The sequence below is a fragment of the Psammomys obesus genome, unplaced genomic scaffold (genome assembly GCF_907164565.1).
Source record: "Psammomys obesus unplaced genomic scaffold, mPsaObe1.curated_primary_1811, whole genome shotgun sequence".
Classification (NCBI taxonomy): Eukaryota; Metazoa; Chordata; class Mammalia; order Rodentia; family Muridae; genus Psammomys; species Psammomys obesus.
In genome coordinates, this window is record NW_026596051.1 from 6,096,848 (window position 1) to 6,119,768 (window position 22,921).

The following is a 22,921-nucleotide window of genomic DNA, read 5'->3' on the forward strand; positions in this document are numbered from 1 at the left end:
AAAGGAAAGGAAAGGAAAGGAAAGGAAAGGAAAGGAAAGGAAAGGAAGGAAGAACAGCAGTAACAATAGACAATAAAGGAGACTATAGACTAAAGGGAGTTAACAATAACAAGAAACTTAGAAATTTAAGTTCAACACTGCTGTCTAAGCCTTGAAAGTTATTGGAGAGGAATCTGAGCTGCAAATTTTCAAAAACACATAATTTTGTGTCAGGCTCAAGGTCTATATCCTATTTTCCACTAATATCACTGATATAAAATGATAGGCACAGGGAACATGGACAGCCATCTTCAGCCACAGGGTTGTTTTTCTTTTATCACTTCATAGTTTGATAGAAGCATTCAGCAAAGAGATTATGCAACTCTCCTTTAGCTAGTCATTTTTGACAGATGGAGTCTTCAACCAAGCCAGAAAAGGAGGTGTCTGCCCAAGACTTCCAATCTGTAAGTACCTTTCCACAAACAGTAATGAATGGCATTGAGAAATGCTCTGCTCAGAGCTCCTACATTGACTATCCTTGGAATGCGAAGGGTAAGTGGATGTTTATTCATTCATGAAAACTCATTTACTTTATGATGAATTCCAAAATAGTTCTTTTCATAGCTGACAGTTTCTCATGATGAGAATTTGGCTTTATTTTCTTTTTGGCATCCCAGTGTTCTCCAAAATTCAGAAAAGTCCTGACCTTCAGACTCTGCTCTTGAAAAAATGTAAGCTCTGAAACTAGGGAGCTTAAAACAGAATGCCACCTTCTTGGATAGCTACCTTTCCTCTGAAGTGTATTTGGCAATATTTATACAGGATCATGTACATGCTAGTTTTTAAACTTTACTTTATTTGAGGTTCTTTATGCCTCTACCTCCCTTCCAATCCTCCAAACCAGGGTAGAAGAGAAAAAAAATGTTAAAGGGGAAAGGGGACATAGACGTCTTTGACTTATTTCTGGCTGGTTAGGGTAGTCGAATTCATTGGGAAAATACCGGTCTCAGTCATCAGAATATCTAGCAGTCCAGCAACAGCAAAAGGCAAATGCAGAAGGACAAACATGCAGCCTTCTTCCTCCTCTGTTCATCTTTTCTAAGCCTCTTCCTTTTTCTGGGCTCTGGTATACATACTATCCCAGAGTCTTCAGAACTCCACTAACTCCAGCTGGCAAAGAATGTGCCCCTCTCAAAGCCACACAATTCTGTTATCAGCTGTGGATAAACTAAGGCAGTCCCATATCTCACACTTGATATTAAAACAAAAACAAACTTTCATAACATAATTGAGTGTTCAAAGAAGCTGAAACTTTTATTGTAGAGGATTGTTTTAGATTGGCCTGCTCTTTGATCACCTCCCCCTGAGAGGGGAGCAGCCTTACCAGGCCACAGAAGATGACAATGCAGTCACTTCTAATGAGAACTGATAGACTAAGATCAGAAAGGAGAGGAGGGCCTCCCCTATCAGTGGACTTGGGGAGGGGCATGCATGCAGAAAGGGGAGGGAGGGTGGGATTGGGAGGGGAGGAGGGAGGAGCTAATGGGGAGATACAAAACGAATAAAGTATAATTAATAAAATTTAAATAAAAATTTTAAAAAAAGAAGAAGCCAAAACTTCCACTACAGGATCATACAACTGTTTAGTGCTAAACAGCAAAGTAAAGGTTAAATGTACACAAGACAGTGTGCAGTGCTTGCTGCCACATGCTACCTCAGTGCTTAAACATGACAGAATTTGCTAATCCTGAATAAGCACTAATGCAAGAGAAGGTATGTTAGAGTCAGCTAAATCCTCACAGATGTACTTAGGGAAACTATCATTAGCCAAGAATCAACTGGAGTGTTGAAATACATGAAAATACTGCTTTTATTTGGTAGAATTTTAGCATTTTTCTATTTTCCTTTCTAGCTTTTTTCCCAGATTTTAATATTTCCCTGTGTTCTTCATTATTAACAAATTTAAGTGTCATATAATTGAACACTGTCCTAAAAGACATGCATGCTAATCCAGGAGAAGGCCAATCATTCTAAGCACACAGTGAAGACTGATTCAGACACTTTGACTTCAGACAATCGTAGTATATAAGACATGGTCCCAGGCTTAGCCTTTTGGATAAAAGACTCAGGCACCAATTTTTATTTTATTGTTGAAATGAGTGTTTGATGATACTGTGGTTGCTGCCGCACACATATTTGTCAAGTAAAAGAAAGAATAGTGCTATCAGTTTTGAAATATAAACTCCTTTTCTTAGTATGCTGCTTCAGTCTCTTGTTACTATTCAGATTTAATGTTCTCTTCACTGTAAGGCAACACAGATTTTGTTTTGTATGCAATGAAATTTCCTGGCCTTTTCTCCAAAGGATTCCTATTCTCATTGTCCCCTATGTACAGAGTGTTTTTCTCTATACAATATTTCTGTCTTTTGTATTTAATAAAGTGTTTCTAAGGTTTTGTATATTATGTATATAAATAAAAAAAAAAGAAAGAAATGGAAAGGGAAGAAGGACATGACTGGTCCTAGCCAGAGACAGAGACATCTGGAAGAGTCCTGAGTGGGCATGACCAGGCTGAGCTGAGCTATATCAGGAGAGGTGGAGAGGAAGGGAGGGGAGAAAGGGGAATGAGATTCGGTAGCTAAGACAAATATACAAAAGAAGCAGGCAACAAAAGAGGCTGGATTATATAGGGAAGAGCAGCCCAGGACCCTGAGAGGGAGAATGCAGGGTAGAAGGCAGAGTATGCAAGACAGAAGGACCCTGTAGCAGGTAAGGACAGAGAAAACTTGGTGATCAGGTCTACTATGATGTTTTAAATAGGTACTTCATCCATTTTCCAAGGATTTGAGACTTGATAGTGCATACTAATTAATAGATACTATACATTAACAATTTTTAATGTTTTCCTTTAGAATGTAGTCTTTTCATTTTCTCTTTTAAGTATTTTTGGTAGCCGTGAGGCTGAGAGACAAGATTTTGCTTCTGTTTATGTGACACAGAGGTAGAAGACTTCAATTGCATAGCTTTCTAGAGGGGAAAAAAACCCCTTATTCTGGGGCTGCCCTCTTTTCCCTTTGCCTGAATCCTATAAAGAGGACTAGGAAAATCCACACTTGTGAAATTATTACATGTTGAAATAGCATATTTCTGCACCTAAATTCTTCAAATATGTATTTTGATTTATTTTTAAAATTGTATCCTGCACAGATGTAGCCCATGGCAGTTCAGTATCCAAGTGGGTTCCATTGTAATAGGAACAGGGACGGTCTCTGACATGAACTGATTGGCCTGCTCTTTAATTACCTCCTCCTGAGGGGGAAGCAGCATTACCAGGCCACAGAAGAAGACAATGCAGCCACTCCTGATGAGACCTAATTGACTAGGATGAGAAGGAAGGAAAAGAAGACCTCCCCTATCAGTGGACTTGGGGAGGGGAATTGATGCAGAGGGTGGAGGAAGGGAGGGATTGGGACTGGAGGAGGAAGGAAACCACAGGGGGCATACAAAGTAAATAAAGTGTAATTAATAAAGAATTAAAATTTGTATCGCAGTAAAATATAGGTCATCACACCAAAACTGAGCTACCAAAATTATATGTTTCAGCTCGATTATATGAACAAAATATTAGGCTTTTTTTTTCTAGCAAAGAGTTAAGTAAGAAAAAGAAAACTCCAACTTCTTCCAAATTCATGAATTCTTTGATTTCTAAATGCATACTCAAGTTCCATTTCTCCCTAGAAACTGTCATTCTGTACTATCCCATAGCATAAGAATATGACGTCAAGCTCAGACTACTCAGAGCATGAGAGTAAGGCATGAAACCTCTTTACACTGGAAACAAACACAGCAGGGCAATATAAGAATGTGTTTGCTTAACCATATCTATGTACACTTCTGCAGAAATATTTTTTTTTTGCTTTGCCAAAATACTTTGCACTATGTAGTCACTTTCTTGAGACCCCAGATCTACTTGTACTATTACCAAAAGTTTCAGTAGCCAGTTATGTTAATTTAGATACCTCTATAAAGCACAGAGAATTATTGGGGCTGAATGAATGTAACATTCACAAAGCAATTGTAGATTATCACAGTATCAGGCACAATTGTAATTCTAGGTTACCCATAAACATATTTGGGGATTAGACATTTTTTTTTGTTTCAATCTTTATCTGAATAATGATGTCAAAGAAATCTTTCCTTGAGAAAAGCTAATTCCAAAGATTTCCTTCCTACTAAACTGTGAGTTATGTTGAAACTTGTGTTTACATTTCATGCTTTAATGCATACAATACTGAGTGTTAATTATATTTTGCATATTAAGCATGCACTTCTGTGTAATTTCCCAGAGACAGAGTAAGAGCATGCATAGACTATGTATGTATATATGTATATACCTATATCTATATCTATGTCATCTATATATATGTATGTATGTATATATGTATGTATGTATGTATGTATAATTATTTTTAGCTAATCCTTGGGCTGGAGTAGTTACTCCTCTGTGAGTGCTGTAAAGCCACTCAGCTTCAAAAGAGCAGGACGCTATGATGTTTTCTTCAATCAGATTTTTCTACATTTCTAATGTAATTGGTACATATTACTTCAACTAGTAAAGGAGCAGATGAAACTATTATTCAGGAACACAAGCACAGGAGGACTAAATCTGGCTTCATGACATTTCTCAGGGACACTGGAGACCAGAGGACAATTTTAGCAGGATTTAATTCATAGAAAAATGTGGCCCTTCTTATTCAGTTTAACCTAGACAAATTTCTCACAGAGCTCCAATGTAACTTGTGGCTTGCGGTGGTAAAAAATAATGAGCAGCTTGGCCTCCAGTTCACTCCAATTCACTCACAGAACTCTCAGGAACAAGATGTTCTGGCCAAAAGAGAGCATATTAAGGACTGTAGCCTCAGCACCTAAATAATCCTGCAGTAGCTGGGACCTGGCTCTTCTCAAAGGCCCTGGTCTGTAGCTGGGATCTGTTGGTAAGTGATGGAAACGAGTGGGAGATCCTTAAGCATTGACATCATGTTCTCATAAATGATTATGAGGTGCTGGCCACTTTTGATTCCTGAACTTTCTGCTTGCAAGCCACAAGGTGAGCAGTTTTACCCCCTGCATGCTCTGACCACAGAACTAAAGCATAGGATGAATCATCACAGACTGAAATCACTAAAGCCACCAGCAAGATAAACATATGCACTTTATCGGTTGCTTGTTTTTGCATATTCTATAATATGCACAACAGAAGTAAAACTATAATAACAGAAGTAAAACCATCATGCCTCTCCATCTACGATCATCCCAAGCCCTGCCACTTCATGCTCTAATTGTAGTCTCTGCAGATATTACAATCTGACATATTCAGATTTGTATACCCCTCTGCCTTGTTGTCTCAAAATAGAACAAATTTCATGACCATGAAGGGTATAACACAAGCTTTGTTCACTGTTCCTCTCCCACATTTGTAGAAGAAACTGACTTTCAGATTTGTTGTCAAAATTACTAGCTGAATAATCACATCAATATTGCTAAAATTAAAGTGATACACTGAGACTAAGATTTTCCTTTCCCCCAAAGTAATCCTCCCTCCTCTGTGAAGTACCTATAGTTCAGAGAAGTTGGCAATAATGTGACTATGTTTTTAAATTGAACTAGTTTCTTATATTTACTGATATTTGGTTTGACATTTTATTTTTATTTCATGTAGGTGGGTATTCTTGCTTCTATGAATGTCTCTGGACCACATGGGTGCTTCATGCACACAGAAGCTAGAAGATGACAGCAGATCCAACTGGAAGTTGGACAATTGAGAGCTTCGATGTGGGTGCTGAAAATCAAACTTCCTTCCCCTGGAAGAGCAGCCAGTGTTCTTTAAACCCTGAGGCATCTCTGGAGCCCTTAATGGGACTATTTTTAACTTAATGAGAGTTTAAAAATATAAACAAAGCAAAGGAGTACAAAATGTTCCCTGAACAGCCCATTAGCAGAGAGGATGGTGTACTTTTTTCTTTCTTTTCCAGGCATCAAACTTCAGTGACAGCTAGTATACCTACCAAGGACAGAAATGACAACATATCAGTCAGTACATACTCTATAGTCTATCCCCTCATCCAAGCTTGACATTTCACAATTTAATTAGTATACACAGCATAGTGAGAAGCAAAATATTTTTAACCTACTTTTGAGAACAAAACCTAAATGCACAAAATTGGATTAATAATTTCTTTAATATAACAAAATTGACAAGTAAAACTCAATTCAGTTCTTTCAGAGACAATATTGTAATAGAAGAGAGAAGACAATTTTTCTCAGGGAAAAATACCCCATTTAAAAAGAACAAAATAGCTAAGTAGTATTCCATTGTGGGAACTAGAAAAGATCATCTTGAGTGAGGTAAACCAGAAGCAGAAAGACACACATGGTATATACTCATTCATAAGTGAATATTTGACATGTAATATAGGATAAACATACTAAAATCTACATTACTAAAGAAGCTAAACTACAGGGAAGACCCTAAGGAAGTTGTTCATTCCTCATTCAGAAAGACAAACACAATAGACATCAGAAGCAGGAGAAGACAGGAACAGGAGAGGAGCATACTACAGAGGGCATCGGAAAGACTCTACTGATCAAGGTATGGAAGTAGAGGCTGAGTCTCGTAGCCAAACTTTGGGCAGAGTGCAGAAAATCTTAGGAAACAGAGGGAGACAGAAAGTCCTGGAAGGGACAATAGCTCTAAAAGGAGAGCAACAGAGCTATAAAATCCGAGACATGGGGAGCCTGAAGAGAATGATAACCCAACGAAGGATAATGCATGGAGAGGACCTAAAACCCCTACACAAATGTAGCCCATAGACTCATTCTCCAAGTGGGTTTCCTAATAAGGGGAAGAGGGACTTTCTCTGGCATGAACTTAGTGGCAGGCTCTCTGATCACCTCCCTCTGTGGAGTGCAACCTTGCCAGGCCACAAAGAAAGACAATGCAGCCAGTCCTGATGAGAGCTGATAGGTTAGGGTCAAATAGAAGGGGAGGATGAATGGACTAGGAGAGGAACAGAGGGGGAGAAGAGGGAAGGAGGGTAGGTTTGGGAGGAAATGAGGGAGGGGGGCTTGCCATAAAAACCTGGTTGACCTCAAATATAGAGATCTGCCTGCTTTTGTCTCTTGTATTCTAAAACTAAAGGTGTATGCTACCATGACTCCGAACCTAATGTTTCAATTAGAAAATATAGCATAATTTTATTAGAATTTAATTATAAAATAAGAAAGTAGTTGCCTTATATTTTTGTAAACTAGCTATAAAGTTTTGACACCGCTTATGATTTAGAAAATGCTTCACTGAATTGTAAAGTGAATTTCATAAATTCTGTGTCCATTTAAAATGGGAAAATATTAAAGACATTCATAAAATAAAAATATTCTAGAAATAAACATATATTAGTAACTGAGTAATTGTTCATTGTATAACGTTTCATTATAAAGCTTGATTTCAATGACTTAGAGAGGTTATAGATTTTGTTATAAGAGGAAAGCCTGTCTTTAGATTAAGAAGAACGCTATGCTCCAATCCTGGTGAAGGAGCTGCCCTTGTGATCAACGGTCTGGATTCATCACTGACGCTGCACTGGGTGATTGCATGCCAATTATTTCTTAACTTCTAGATTTTCACAAGTACAGACCTTTTCAATACATTCTGAAGTTAAATGAAGGAAAAATATTACATCTTCCTATTTGGGGGGATTAGATAAATATATAATCTTGAAGGCAAATGTGCTAAAAATTTTGTGCCATCACCAGCTGAGCAGACATCTTTATTCAAATATTTCTTCCTTTTCTAAGCTGAGTATTTTATTGTTTTAAAGATGAACAAAGCAAAATCAAAAGATGTGTCTAATTATTCTATAAATATAACTAAATTTAATTTTGAAATATAAATGTTATACTAACTGACCCAATATTTTAACATGTAATTTATTTACATCCATTATTCAGCAAGTGAAACACTGAGAATAAGAGAATTGTGGGTAAAATTCACTGTAGAATTGATGAGGGGAAGTTTAGTTGAGTGTGATGACTGTGAAGAACATGAGACATCAGTCCCTATATATTAGGCAGAGACTTACGTTTCTCTCAAATGCTTCCTAAAATCATCAGACCATGAAGTCGTTTCCTCCATGTTATTAAACAGAAAAAAAAAAAATGAGTGACTTGCAATAGCTAGAAGGATATACTGAATTAGGAAACATATGTGTCAGTCTAAGAAAGTTATTTCTTCCAGCATAACAAAGCAAAGCTAAATAAAAGGAAGCAGTGCAACATGCCCAGATTCAGTTGCAAGAGAAGAGGTAGTTTAGGAGGCCAATCAATGGCAAGTGGCCTCCTCAGCTTCCGATGGTCCTTATGCACCCACTGAGCTTCTACCTAGTACTCAAACATTGTGTTGATGAAATGTCAAGTGTCCTCATTGATGGAGAAGAGATCACACGATTATTGCAGCATCTGTGTGGTCCCAGGGTATGTAATGTGGGAAAGGTTTATCTGAAATGCCACATTTTGCAAATGAAGACTTGAGGATTTATAAAGCGTGAGAATGTTTAGGAAATTTGAGAGACCTAAGGGCAATGATAATCCAAAAATGATTAATAATTCATGTACTTTGCAATGAAGTTCACTGTTTTGGTGAATTTAAAACGTTACATTTCTGGTCTTTGCATGTCCCTAACTTATAAGCAATACTTGTAGCATAGCTCAAAATGTAGTATGTTCTTTCCACTGGGAACATGTGTACAGAAATCCCTACTAACAGCAGGAAACAAGTCCCATGTTTTTATTTCTTATCTGGGTGAAATAAAACTTTTGTCATTTGCTACCTATATTTCAAAATAATTGACACTCTTGAGAGATGTTATCTAATATTCCTCTTACAAAACACAACATGTTCAGAAGGTAAATTTAATTAAAGTTGTATGGTCTTGAATTTTTATAATAATCAGCTACCTAGAATGATAAAACTTTTTTCTCTACCAAAAAAGTTCAGTGTATGAAAATCAATTCAACTGTCATCCATACTAGCTATAATAGTACACAGAACATATATTTCATTTGTAGTAGAAAGTTCATAGTGGGGGAGAATCTCTGGAGCCCCAGGAACAATTAGCTTCCTGCTAGTGACACTGGAGGTATCACAGGAAACAGAAACATACAGCCTTCCACCCACAGCTTTACCTGTCATCCTGAGGAAACCTGCCCAGAGACCCAGGAACATACAGCCTCTGGTCCATGGCTCTACCGACCTTCTCAAGAAGGCCTGCTTGGCCCCAGGGACATTGGGTTCCAGCTTCCAGCCATGGCCTTACCCAACTCCCAAGGAGACCTTCCAGGTTCCAGGATCATCCAGCTCTACCCACTTTCCTGAGGATTCCAACAGGCACCAGGCACACCCAGAAAACACCAGTTACAACCAGATGGTTAAAGGGCAGCATAAAACTACAATCAACAAGGATCAGGGCAAGCTCTGAACCAAGCTCTGCCTGAACGACGCTCTCCTACTACAACAAGCCCTAGCTACCCTAGAACAGCTTAAACACAAGAAAATGATTGTAAATCTTTTCTTATGAAGATGATAAATGCCTTCAAAGAAGAAACAAGAAACAAATAAATCCCTTAAAAATACAGGAAAATAAAGCCAAACAGGGTAAGGAAAGGAACAAAACAGTTCAAGAACTGAAAATGAAAATAGAAACAATAAAGAAAACTTAATCTGAGGAAATCCTGGAGATGGAAAACTTAAAGAAGAGAACAAGAACTACAGAGGTAAGCATCACCAACAGAATACAAGAGATGGAGGAAAGAATCTCAGTCATAGAAGATACAATTGAAGAAACAGAAACATTAGTGAAAGAAAATGTTAAGTCTAAAATGTTTCTGACATAAAACATCCAAGAAATCAGGGCCACAAAACTTAAGAATAATAGAAATAGAAGAAAAATATTACTGGGTCCAAGGGAAAAATTATTTTTAACAAAATTGCAGAAGAAATCTCCCCAGCCTAAAGAAAAAGATGCCTATAAACATATAAGATGTTTACAGAACAACAAATAGACTGGACCAGAAAAGAAAATCCTCCTGCCACATAATAATCGAAGCACTAAATCTACAGAACAAAGAAAGAACATTAATAGCTAAAGAAAGGCCAAGTATCACATAGAGGCATGCCTATCAGAATTATACTTGACTTCTCAACAGGGATGCTAAAAGCCAGAAGAGCTTGTTCAGGTGTCTTGCAAACTAAGGAACCACAGATGTCTTCCCAGACTACTATACCCAGAAAAACTTTTATTTACCATAGATGGAAAAAACAGATATTCTCATGACAAAACAAATTTAAACAATATTTATGCACAAATCCAGCCTTACAAAAAAAAAATAATACAAGGAAAACTCTAACACAAGGAGGTTAACTACATCCAAGAAAACCCAGGAAACAAGAAAATGGAATGCAGCAAAACCAAAAGAAGAAACACACACACAGACACACACCACCACCACCATCACTAACATCAAAATAATAGAAACTAACAACCATTGGTCATTAATATCTCTAAACCTCAATGGACTCAATTCCACAATTAAAAAACAAACAAACAAACAAACAAACAAAACCGGCCAGCTAACAAAATGAATGAGAAAACAGAATCAAAGTGGCTGGATACAAAATTAATACAAAAAAAAAAAAAAATCAATAGCCCTTCTGTATTCAAATGCTAAGCAGGCTGACAAAGAAATTAGAGAAATAAAACCCTTCATAATAATCACAAATAATTTAAAATATCTTGGTGTAACTGTAACCAAGCAAGTGAAAGACCTGTATGACAAAAACTTCAGATTGTGGAAAAAATAATAATTGAAGAAGCTATCAGAACATAGATTTTTTTCCAGTCTCATGAACTGGTAGGATTAACATACTAAAAGTAGACATCTTACCAAAAGCAATACACAGACTTACTGCAATTCCCAACCAAATATTAACACTATTCTTTTTAGACCTTGAAAGAACAATTCTCAACTTCATATGGGAAAAATAAAATAGAATAGCTAAAACAACCCTGTACAATAAAATAATAACCTGTGGCGGCATCACCAGCCCTGATTTCAAGTTATACTACAGAGAAATACTAATAAAAACTATATGACCATTGATATAAAATCAGCCAGCTTGATCAATGGAATCTAATCAAAGATTAGTGGAAAAAGAAAGCTTTACTATTGTGCTGGTCTGACTGGATGTCTACATGTAAAAGAATGCAAATGGAGCCATATTTATCAAGCACATATAATTCAAGTCCAAGTTGATCAAAGACCCCAACGTAATACCACATACACTAAATTGAATATAGGAGAAACTGGGGAAGAGCCTTGAACTCATTGGCACAGAAGACAATTTCCTGAAAAGAGCACCAACATCTCAGACTCTAAGAGCAACAATAAATGGAACCTCAAGAAACTGAAAATCTTGTGCAAGGCAATGCACACTGTTAATAGAACAAAATGGCAGTTTTTTCTTCACCATTCCTATATTTGAAAATGGATTGATATTTAAAATATATAAATAACGCAAGAAATTAAATACCAACAAACCAAATAACCCAATTAAAAAATAGGGTATAGATATAAACAGAGAATTCTCAACAGGGAATCTTTAAGGGCCAAGAAACACTTAAAGAAATATACAATATCCTTTGTCATTAGGGAAATGAAAATCAAAACAACTCTGAGATTCTGTCTTACACCAGTCAGAATGGCTAAGATTAAAAAAAACAAAAACAAAAACAAAACAAAAACAAAAACAAAAAAAAACTCAAACAACTGAGCATGCTGGTGAGGATTTGGATCCTTCATTGCTGGTGGGAATGTAAATTTTTACAGCCACTGAGGAAATTAATCTGGTACTTTCTCAGATAATTGGGAATAGTGCTACCTCAAGATACAGCTATACCACTCCAGGACATATACCCAAAAGATGCTCAAACATACCATAAAGACACTTGCTCAACAATTTTCATAGCAGATTTATTCATAATATCCAGAAACTGGAAACAACCAGATGTCACTCAGTTGAAGAATGGATAAAGAAAATGTGGTACATTTACACAGTGGAATACTACTCAGCTATTAAAATATAGGCATGATGCAATTTACAGGCAAATAGGTAGAACTAGAAAATATCATCCTGGTTTAGGTAATCCAAATGCAGAAATAAATGCATAGTATGTTCTCACTTATAATAACCACAAAGTACTGGATATCCCTGCTACAATTCACAGACCCAAAGAAGGTATACACCAAGGAGGGCTCACAGGGGAATGCTTGAATCTCAGTAAAAACAGAAAATAAAACAGGCATTGAAAGTGGGTGGAGGGAGGGAACTGAGTAGGAGTGGGGTTGGGAAGAACGGGTTAGGCACTAGGAGTAGGGAGAGTGGTGGGAAAGAGCTTGGTGAGAGAAGAGAAATCGGAGGTGGGGGACCTGCCAGAGACCTGGGATAGAGGATACCCCATTAGCTAAAATTCCTAAGAGTGGGGGATGTGGAGCCTGAAGTGGCCACCTCCTGTAGCCAGGCAGAACTTCCAATGGAGGGATAAGGACACCAATCAACCCACAAAACTTTGACCAAAAATTCATCCTGCCTACAAGATGTGCACATACAAACATAGAGCAAAGACTGAAGGATTGGCCAACCAAAAAATGGTCCTAACTGAGACCCATCCCATAGGAAAAAAAAAAATCTTTGACACTATTAATGTTACTTTGTTTTGCTTGTAGACCAGAGCCTAGCATAAGTCCTCTATGAGGTTTCCCCAGCAGCTAATGAAAACAGTTGCAGATACACAGAGCTAATTATTAGACAAAGCTCAAAGAGTCATATGGAAGGGCTGGGGGAACAACTGAGGGAGGAGGGTTCAAGAATCAACTCTACAAGAAGACCTACAACGTCAAGTAACCTGGGCCCATGGGGGCTCACAGAGACTGAACCATCAACCAAAGAGCCCTCTGCACATATGTAACAGACACACAGCCTGGTCTTCATTTGGTCCCCCAACAACTGGAGCAGGAGCCCTTTCTGACTCTGAGGCCTGGCTTTGGCTCCTGATCCTCTGGCTGGGCTACCATGTCTTGCTTTCCTGGAAAGTCTGTGCTTATTCCTGTAGCTACTTAATGTGCCAAGGTGGGTTGGTACCCATGAGGTCCTCCCCATTCTCTGAGAAGAAGGAGAGGGGAAAAAATGGGCAATGGATTATGAGGGGGGCATGGAGGAAAGGAGGGGGCTGCTACAAGATGTAAAGTGATCAAATAAGTAAGTAAGTAAATAAATAAATAAATAAGTCAGAGAAAGAAGAAGAAAGTTAAGAGCACTTTAATAAAAACTTTTTTACTCTTAAATTTGCATTTTGGCTGCATTTGGATGACAACATGATATATTTTCTTTAAAGAAATCCAGCCACTTTGATGGGAATTGCATTGAATCTGTAGATTGCTTTTGGTAAGATGGCCATTTTTACTATGTTAATCCTGCCCAGCCATGAGCATGGGAGATCTTTCCATCTTCTCATATCTTCTTCTATTTCTTTCTTCAGAGACTTGAAATTTTTTTCATAGAAGTCTTTGACTTCCTTGGTTAGGGTTACTCCAAGGTACTTTATGTCATTTATGGCTATTGTGAAGGATGTTGTTAACCCTAATTTATTTCTCAGACCTTTTGTCTTTTGTATACAGGAGGGCTACTGATTTTTTGAGTTAATTTTGTATCAGGCCATATTGCTGAAGATGTTTATCAGCTGTAGGAGTTCTTTGTTAGAGTTTTTGGGGTCACTCACGTATACTATCATATCATCTGCAAATAGTGATAATTTGAGTTCTTCCTTTCCAATCTGTATCCCCTTGATCTCCTTCAACTGTCTTCTTGCTCTAGCAAGGACTTCAAGTACTATGTTGAAGAGATATGGAGAGAGTGGGCAGCCTTGTCTTGTCCCTGATTTCAGTGGGATTGCAATTCCCATCAAATTACCAACACAATTCTTTACAGACCTGGAAAGAAAAATTCTCACCTTCATATGGAATAACAAGAAACCCAGAATTGCTAAAACAATTCTCTACAATAAAAGATCTTCTGGAGGTATCTCCATTCCTGATCTTAAGCTGTACTATAGAGCAACAGTTATAAAAACTGCATGGTACTGGCATAGAAACAGAATGGTGGATCAATGGAACCGAACAGAGAACCCAGAAATATCCGCACATCTATTGACACCTGATCTTTGACAAAGATGCCAAAACTATACACTGGAAAAAAGATAGCATCTTCAACAAATGGTGCTGGTCTAACTGGATGTCTACATGTAGAAAAATGAAAATAGGCCCATACTTATCACCATGCACAAAGCTGAAGTCCAAGAGGATCAAAGACCTCAACATAAAACCTGACACATTAAATCGGTTAGAAGAAAAAGTGGGGAATACTCTTGAACTCATTGGCACAGGAGACAACTTCCTGAACAGAACACCAACAGCACAGGCTCTAAGAGCAACAATCAATAAATGGAACCTCTTGGACACTGAATTGCCATGGGCTACATCTGTGCTGGGGTTCTAGGTTATCTCCACGAATAGTACTTGGTTGGAGTATGAGTCTCTGGGAAGTTCCCTGTGTTCAAATTATCTTGTTCTGTTGCTCTCCTGGTGGAGTTCCCGTCCCCTCCAGTTCTTACTATTTCCCACTTCTTACATAAAATTCCATTCACTCAGTGTCCAAGTGGGTTACAAAGTAATGGGAAGAGGGACTGCCTCTGACATAATCTGATTGGCCTGCTCCTTGATCACCTCCTCCTGAGGGGGGAGCAGTCTTACCAGGCCACAGTAGAGGACAATGCATCCACTTTGGATGGGAACTGATAGACTAAGATCAGAAAGAAGAGGAGAACCTCCCCTATCAGTGGACTTGGGGAGTGGCATGCATGCAGAAAGGGGAGGGAGTGTGGGATCGGGAGGGGAGGAGGAAGGGGCTTATGGGGAGATACAAAATGAATAAAGTGTAATTAATAAAAAATTAAAAAAAGAAAAAAATTCATATCATATAAAAAATATAAAATAAATGGGACCTCATGAAACTGAAAAGCTTTTGTAAAGCAACACCATCATCAAAACAAAACGACTGCCTACAGACTGGGAAAGAATCTTCATCAACCATTTACCTGACATAGGACTAATATCCAGTATATACAAAGAACTAAAGAAGCTGAAAAACAGCAAACCAAGTAATCCACTTAAAAAATGGAGAACAGAGCTAAACAGAAAATTTTCTGTAGAGGAATATCGAATGGCAGAGAAACACTTAAAGAAATGTTCAATGTCATTAGCCATTTGGGAAATGCAAATCAAAACCACCCTCAGATTTCACCTTACACCCATCAGAATGGCCAAGATGAAAAACTCAAGTGACAACACATGCTGGAGAGGCTGTGGAGAAAGGAGAAACCTCCTCCACTGCTGGTGGGAATGTAAACTCGTACAACTACTCTGGAAATCAATTTGGCGTTTTCTCAGACAACTAGGAATAGCACTTCCTCAATATCCGGCCATACCACTCCTAGGCATATATCCAAAAGGGGATCAAGTACACAATAAAGACATTTGTTCAACCATGTTTATAGCAGTTTTATTTGTAATAGCCAGAAGCTGGAAACAGCCCAGATGCCCCTCAACTGAAGAATGGATGCAGAAATTGTGGTACCTCTACACAATGGAGTATTACTCAGCAATTAAAAATAAGGAAATCATGAAATTTGCAGGTAAATGGTGGGACGTGGAAAGGATCATCCTGAATGAGGTGTCCCAGAAGCAGAAAGACACACACTGTATATACTCACTCATATAGACATATAACATAGGATAAACCTACTAAAACCCTGAACATCTAAAGAAAATAAACAAGGGACCCTGACTAAAACGCTCAATCCCCATCCCGAAAGGCAAAGAGGATAAACATCAGAAGAAGAAGAAAACAGGAAACAACCTAGAAACCTGCCACAGAGGGCCTCTGAAAGGCTCTGCCCTGCAGACTATCAAAGCAGACTGAGACTTAAGGCCAACTGATGGGCAAAGTGCATGGAATCTTAAGTAAGAAGTGGGAAATAGTAAGATCTGGAGAGGACAGGAACCCCTCAAGGAGAGCAACAGAACCAGGAAATTTGAACACCGGGGTCTCCCCAGGGACTATATTCCAACCAAGAAACATGCATGGAGATAACCTAGAACCCCTGCACAGATGTAGTCCATGACAGCGTAGTATCCAAGTGGGTTCCATATAATGGGAAGAGGGACTGCCTCTGACATAATCTGATAGGCCTGTTCTTTGATTACCTCCCCCTGAGGGGAGAGCAGCCCTACCAGGCCACAGAAGATGACAGTGCAGCCATTCCTGATGGGATCTGATAGACTAAGATCAGAAGGAAGGAGAGGAGGACCTCCCCTATCAGTGGACTTGGGAGGGGCAAGTGAGAAGGAGGAGGAGGAAGGGGCTTATGGGGGGATACAAAGTGAATAAACTGTAATTAATAAAAAAATAAAAAATAATAAAAAAAAAAGAAATCCAGTCACGTTCCTGATAGTAATTATAACAATGACCTAATGTCCCTTTCTTTCAGAATCTAGGATTGCTCATCTTGTTTTCTGTGCTTTCTCAACTTGAGTGTATTAAAAACAATGAAATAAATCTTAAGACAAAATATAATGCCCAGTTCTGACAGGGACTAACAAGCATATGTACTTTAGAAGCATGGTTAACTGCTTCAGGGAATGCAGTCCTTCCCTGGGCATTATACTCTCCTATGCCACTTAGTCCTTGAAGTCCCACAAGCAAACTCTTTGTAACAAGTTAATATGTTATCATGGACAGGTACAGAGTTGAAACTGTACCTGTCCATGATAACATATTAACTTCAGAGTCACACACCCATTGGTAGGTGAAACCCAAAGCTGCTTATTCCAATCAAATAACAGAGGACTATTTCAGCAGGATAAAGTGCTGGGAATGCTGGACAAGTCCACCACCTTTATATTTTTATTAAAGCCATAATCTTAATGGGCAAATAATAGATAAGCAAATATAGAAGACCGTAAATTTAAGAAGCAGAGGCAGAGTTGAACATAGAAATTAAAATAGAGAGTAAAGGAGTAGGTAATGGAGAATCTAAGAAGCTGTTAATCATGCTTTTTGTTGTTGTTGTTTGTTTTTTCTAACTTGACACAAATTTAGACTTATCTGCAAATAGGGATGCCACCCCTGGCCAGGTAGTCTTGGATGGTGAGGAAGCAGACTGATCAAGTCCTGAGGAGCCAAGGCAACAAGAAGCCCCTCCGTGGTGGCTTCTGCCTCCATGTTCTTGCCCTTCATGAGTTTTTGACCTGACTTTACAGGATGATAAACTACTAAATGTAAGATAAAATCAACCCTTGCCTTCCCAAGTTAAGTTCCATCATGCTGTTTTATCACAGAAGTAGAAACTAGAATTATAAAAGAAAATGGTACCACTATTGCTCTGACAGATCTCACACATTGGTTGAGGAGAAGGTTGTTAAGAGTTTGGAATGTCAGGCTAGAAAAGCCATTTTTTGGTCAGAGCTTAACGGGCAGTTTGGGGAAATTGAACGATAGGGCTGACAGTAGCACAGATGATAGAGGCTGATAGGTAGTTTCAGAGGGAAAGAAATACTTTTGGGGTGGTTCAATATTTTGAACTAAGAATCTATGGTTCTGATCAGCTGAAGCTGAAGAATTGTTCTGAATGGTTCTGAAGAGGCCAGAACCGTTAAAGTAAAACCTTTGCTTTGCTGAGTCAATCAGTGCTGGTCAGCTAGAGCTGAAAAAAAATAGCAGTGATTAAAAATATACCGGTTATCACTGAGGTGAAATCTTTCTCCAGAGTGTTTCTCCAGAGTCAGCACACAGAAATTTTGGTCCAAGGCTGTACCTTGTGCAGGCAGTCAAACTTCATATTGTGTAAGAGTTTCTTAGGTGCTATTTCGAAGGCATGGCTTTGAAGGCACAGAGAGCAGTGGAGGCTTGGCCTCATGAAAGGTCAGGAGTGTCACTGGCAGAAGTACAGACTCAGCTGAAACAGAAGCCCAGGGAATGGAGCTGTAATGAAGAGAAGCTGAGGTTTGGCATTATGGGACAGTCCTGCAAGAGAACCCAGGAGAGGCTGTTGTTGAAGGTGAAGCTCAGATGGAGGGGAGAGCCCAACATTTTGGAAATGACAGTACCAGGGGCTGACTACCAAGGACAGCTGTACCTGTGGAGTGAAGCCCACCCGAACCTATAAAAAAAGCTGCTGCGTGCTATGTGTAGCAGACCTGGAGAAGTAGTACACTTCAGAGTCTACATGATAGGCTTGTGAGTAGGCCCAAGATTTCAATCGCTGAAGGTTTCACACTGTTGGATTTGGGGTTTTCTTTTATTTGATAGTGGAACAATAAAGTATGCAACTTTGGCACCCACACTGACAGACTATGCAGTGTTTAAAATTATGTGGGGTTTTTTGCCACATAATATAGGATAAACCTGTTAAGATCTATACCCCTAAAGAAGCTAAACTACAAGGAAGACCCTAGGGAAGATGCTCAATCCTCATTCAGAAGGACAAACACGATAGACATCAGAGGCAGCAGCAGACAGGAATCTACCACAGATGGCCTCTGAAAGACTCTACTGATTGAGGTATCGAAGCAGAGGCTGAGACTCATAGACTTTGGGCAGAGTGCAGGGAATTATGTATTTTTGAGTTTTGGAGATGAATAAGAAAGGAAGGGTTATGAATTAATAATTATCATGTTTGTGTATCAAGTTAACATTATTGTGCTGGTTTTTGTTCACTTGACACACACCTAAGACATATCTGTGAAGAGGTGATCTTAACTGAGAAAATTCCTCCATAAGATTGCCCTGTAGACAACTCTGTGGGAGTATCTTGATTAATGATAGAATGGAAGGGCCCATTTCATTGTGGGTAGTGCCCACTACATTGGGCAGGTGACTGTGAACGGTATAGGAACCAGGCTGAGCAATTTAGAAGAAGCCAATACAGTAAACAGCACTTCTCCATGGCTTCTGCTTCAGTTCCTGGATGATGGACTCAACCATTTCCTCAGTAAGTTGCTTTCTCTCATGGTGGTTTCTCACAGCAATAGAAAGCCTAAGATAATCTACACTTTATTCATATTTTTATTTGTAATGATATGTATTGGATTGAAAATTGTTCTTAAAGCCTAAGGTTTTACTAAAGTGCATCACTTTTCATTCCAATAACAGTAGCCAGTGGTGGATTACATTAGTGAAAGTATTCTACCCTTACTTCTGTCCCCAAATGATCTTGTACAAGAGTTCACAAGACTTTTAGAAAATAACTGTTATTTAACCACCAGGACTATAAAGTTGATTGTTGCTTATAGCAGTGACTGGTTCGCTTGAGGAAATATTCAACGAAATAGCAAAATGTCTGTAAATGGCTTGGGATGTAATTGCTAGAGTATGATTTCAGGTTCTTCATTGAGAGGTACAAGATGGCGACGACCTGCATAGATCATATCTGAGGGGCAAAGGGATCTGAAACTCCAAAACTGGTGAGTGGAGAGGCTGCTGAACCCAGAACAATGACATCTAGGCTTTCAAGGAGAAAGGGGACTAACATGAACTGAGTCCATTTAGATTCGGGTCACCGTAGGACTTCTTGGATTTTTCCTGGGGGCACAATACGCAGGCACTTTCTCTTATCCACCTCCATACTCCCTTTTTGGCAGAGGCAGTTGATGTGGCCTGCAGAGTCTGCTACAGAGCACAGTGTGTGGGCCCAAGCTCCGGCAGCTCCTAGAAAAGAAACCCCATCTCGGAATCTGGGACAGAGAATAAATTCTTTCCGGCACTTCCCTGGGACTGGCCACCATAATCCTTCCCTGGCAGAGGTGAAGGCCACAGAGTCTACCACAGAGCACTGTGCCTGGGCCCCAGTGCTGGCAGCTCCCAACAAAGCACATGGTGCTGGTGGATACCAAGATCTTCTGCTACAGCATCACTGAGCTGTTAGCCTACACCCGCATTTGCCCCAACACGATCAAATTGGAGAGTAGAGAAGAAGGGTACAGCTGAAACACCAGTGCACACTATCAAACCAGTGGACCTCTCTCATCCTCCTGAAAAAAATTCTAGAAATCAGAAAAAGACGGACCCAATCTGAAGTACAGATTCCAGGAAAAAGCAGTGAGGGTTATAGATAAGCAGATAGCCAGAGGCAGGCATAAAAGAACACACCCAACAAAAATCAGGGCATTATGGCTTCACCAGCAACTCCCAGAGTCAACAGACATTTCAATTCATTGGAAATATAAGAAAATTACTTTAAAGCTGTGCTTCTCCAGTTATTAGAGGCTCATAAAGAGGAAATGAACAAATCTCTCAAAGAAATAACTATACAAATACAGGCACATAAAGAGGAAACAAACAAATCTCTCAAATAAATAGCCACACAAGTAGAGGCAAATAAAATGGAAACGAATAAAGCTCTCAAAGAAATAATCACACAAATGGAGGTATATAAAGAGGAAACAAACAAAGCTCTCAAAGAAATACAGGCAAATACAGCTAAACAAGTAGAATCACAATTAGCAGCATACAAAAAAAGAAACGAAAAACAACAAGAACAACAACAAAAAAAACATAGAAGCCATCATAGAAAAGCAGGACTCCACATTCAAACAGTTGAAGGAAATGGTGCAAGACATGAAAACAGAATTAGAATCAATAAAGAAAACACAAATAGAGAAAACCCTGGAGCTCGAGAACTTAGAGAAAAGATCAGGAACCACAAAGGTAAGCATAACCAATTGAATACAAGAGATGGAAGAGAGAATCTTAAGTGCTGAAGATACACTTGCAGAAAATGATATGTCTCTCAAAGAATAAGTAAAATCTGAAAAGTTCCAAACACTAAACATACAAGAAATCAAGGACTCAATGAAAAGACAAAATCTAAGAATAATAGGAGTAGATGAAATAGAAGATACCAAGCTCCAAGTTCCGGAAAATATTTTCAAGAAAATCATAGAAGAAAATTTTCCCAACTTAAGGAAAGAGATATCTATAAACATACAAGAGGCCCACATAACAATAAATAGACTAGACCAGAAAAGAAACTCCTTACTTCATGTTATAGTCAAAACTCTAAACCTACAGAACAAAGAAAAGATATTAAAAGCAGCAGGGAAAAAGGCCAAGTAACATATAAAGGTAGACCTATCAGAATCATATCAGATTTCTCAAAAGAAATTATAAAAGTCAGAAGGGTCTGACAAATGTCATGCAGACTCTAAGGGACCACAGATGCAAACCCAGACTACTCTACCCAACAAAGCTTACAATCAACATAGATGGAGAAATCAAAATATTCACTGATAAAACCAAATTTAAGTAATATCTACACAGCAACCCAGCCCTACAGAAGATAGTTGAAGGAAAATTCCCATTCAAGAAAAAAAATGCATTCAAGAAAATACAGGATATAGATAACTACACAACAAAAAAGCAAAAGAATACAAGCAATGAAACACAGTAACACCACCAACCCCACAACAAAAGAAATCAACATTCATTGGTTACTAGTATCTATCAACATGAATGGACTCAAACTCTCCAATAAAAAGACACAGCCTAACAGAATGGTTACAGAAACAGGATCCATCATTCTGCTGCATCCAAGAAACATACCTCTGCAACAAAGATAAACATTACCTCAGAGTAAAGGGCTGGAAAAATGTTTTTCAAGCAAATGGACACAGAAAACAAGCTGGGGTAGCTATCTTAATGTCTAATAAAATAGACTTTCAACCAAAATTAATCAAAAAAGATGAGGAGGGGCACTACATTCTCATCAAAGGGAAAATCCACCAGGAAGACAACACAATTCTGAACATCTCTGCCCCAAATACAAGAGCACCTACATTTGTAAATTAAACATTATTAAAGCTTAAATCACACATCGATCCCAACACCTTAATAGTGGGAGAGTTCAACACCTTACTCTCACCAAGGGACAGATCATCTAGACAGAAGCCAAATAGGTAAATAAAGGCCCTTAAAGAGGTGAAAAATGGACCTAATAGATGTCTGCAGAACTTTTCACCCAAACTCAAAAGAGTATACCTTCTTTTCATGGAACCTTCTCCAAAAAAGACCATATAGTAGGCCACAAAGCAAGCTTCAACAGATACAAGATTGAAATGATCCCCTGTATTCTATCTGATCGCTATGGCCTAAAGCTGGACTTCAACAACTCAACAACAATGGAAATAGCAAAAAGCCTACACGCACATGGAAATTGTTTTTTTTTTGTTGTTGTTTTTAATCACAGGTCATGCACTTATACCCAGCTGTAGCCCCCTCGTCTTTCTCTCCCAACCCTCTCCCTCCCTTATCTCCTTCCTGTCCCCTTATAAGTCCACTGATGGGGAGGTCCTCCTCCCCTTCCATCTGATCCTAGCTTGTCAGGTATCTTCAGGACTGGCTGCAATGTCCTTATGGAAACTGAACAACTCGCTACTCAGTGCAATTTCTTTAATACATGTAATTTTACAGTTCTATTTAAGATAGCAAAATTCTATCAGACTGTAAAGTTCTTCGTAAAGATATTCTGCTGAATAAATATGATTTTAAAAATATGATACATTTGAGTATCGGAAAAACAAAAACACATCACAAGGAAATGTATATAGTGAAATGTGATAACTAAACCCATTACTTTTTAAAAGAATATAAATAGGTGTGAAGAAAGTAATCAGGCTTTCCTAATAGTTTTAACTAGTTAGTTCCCAGGGAGTGCAAATA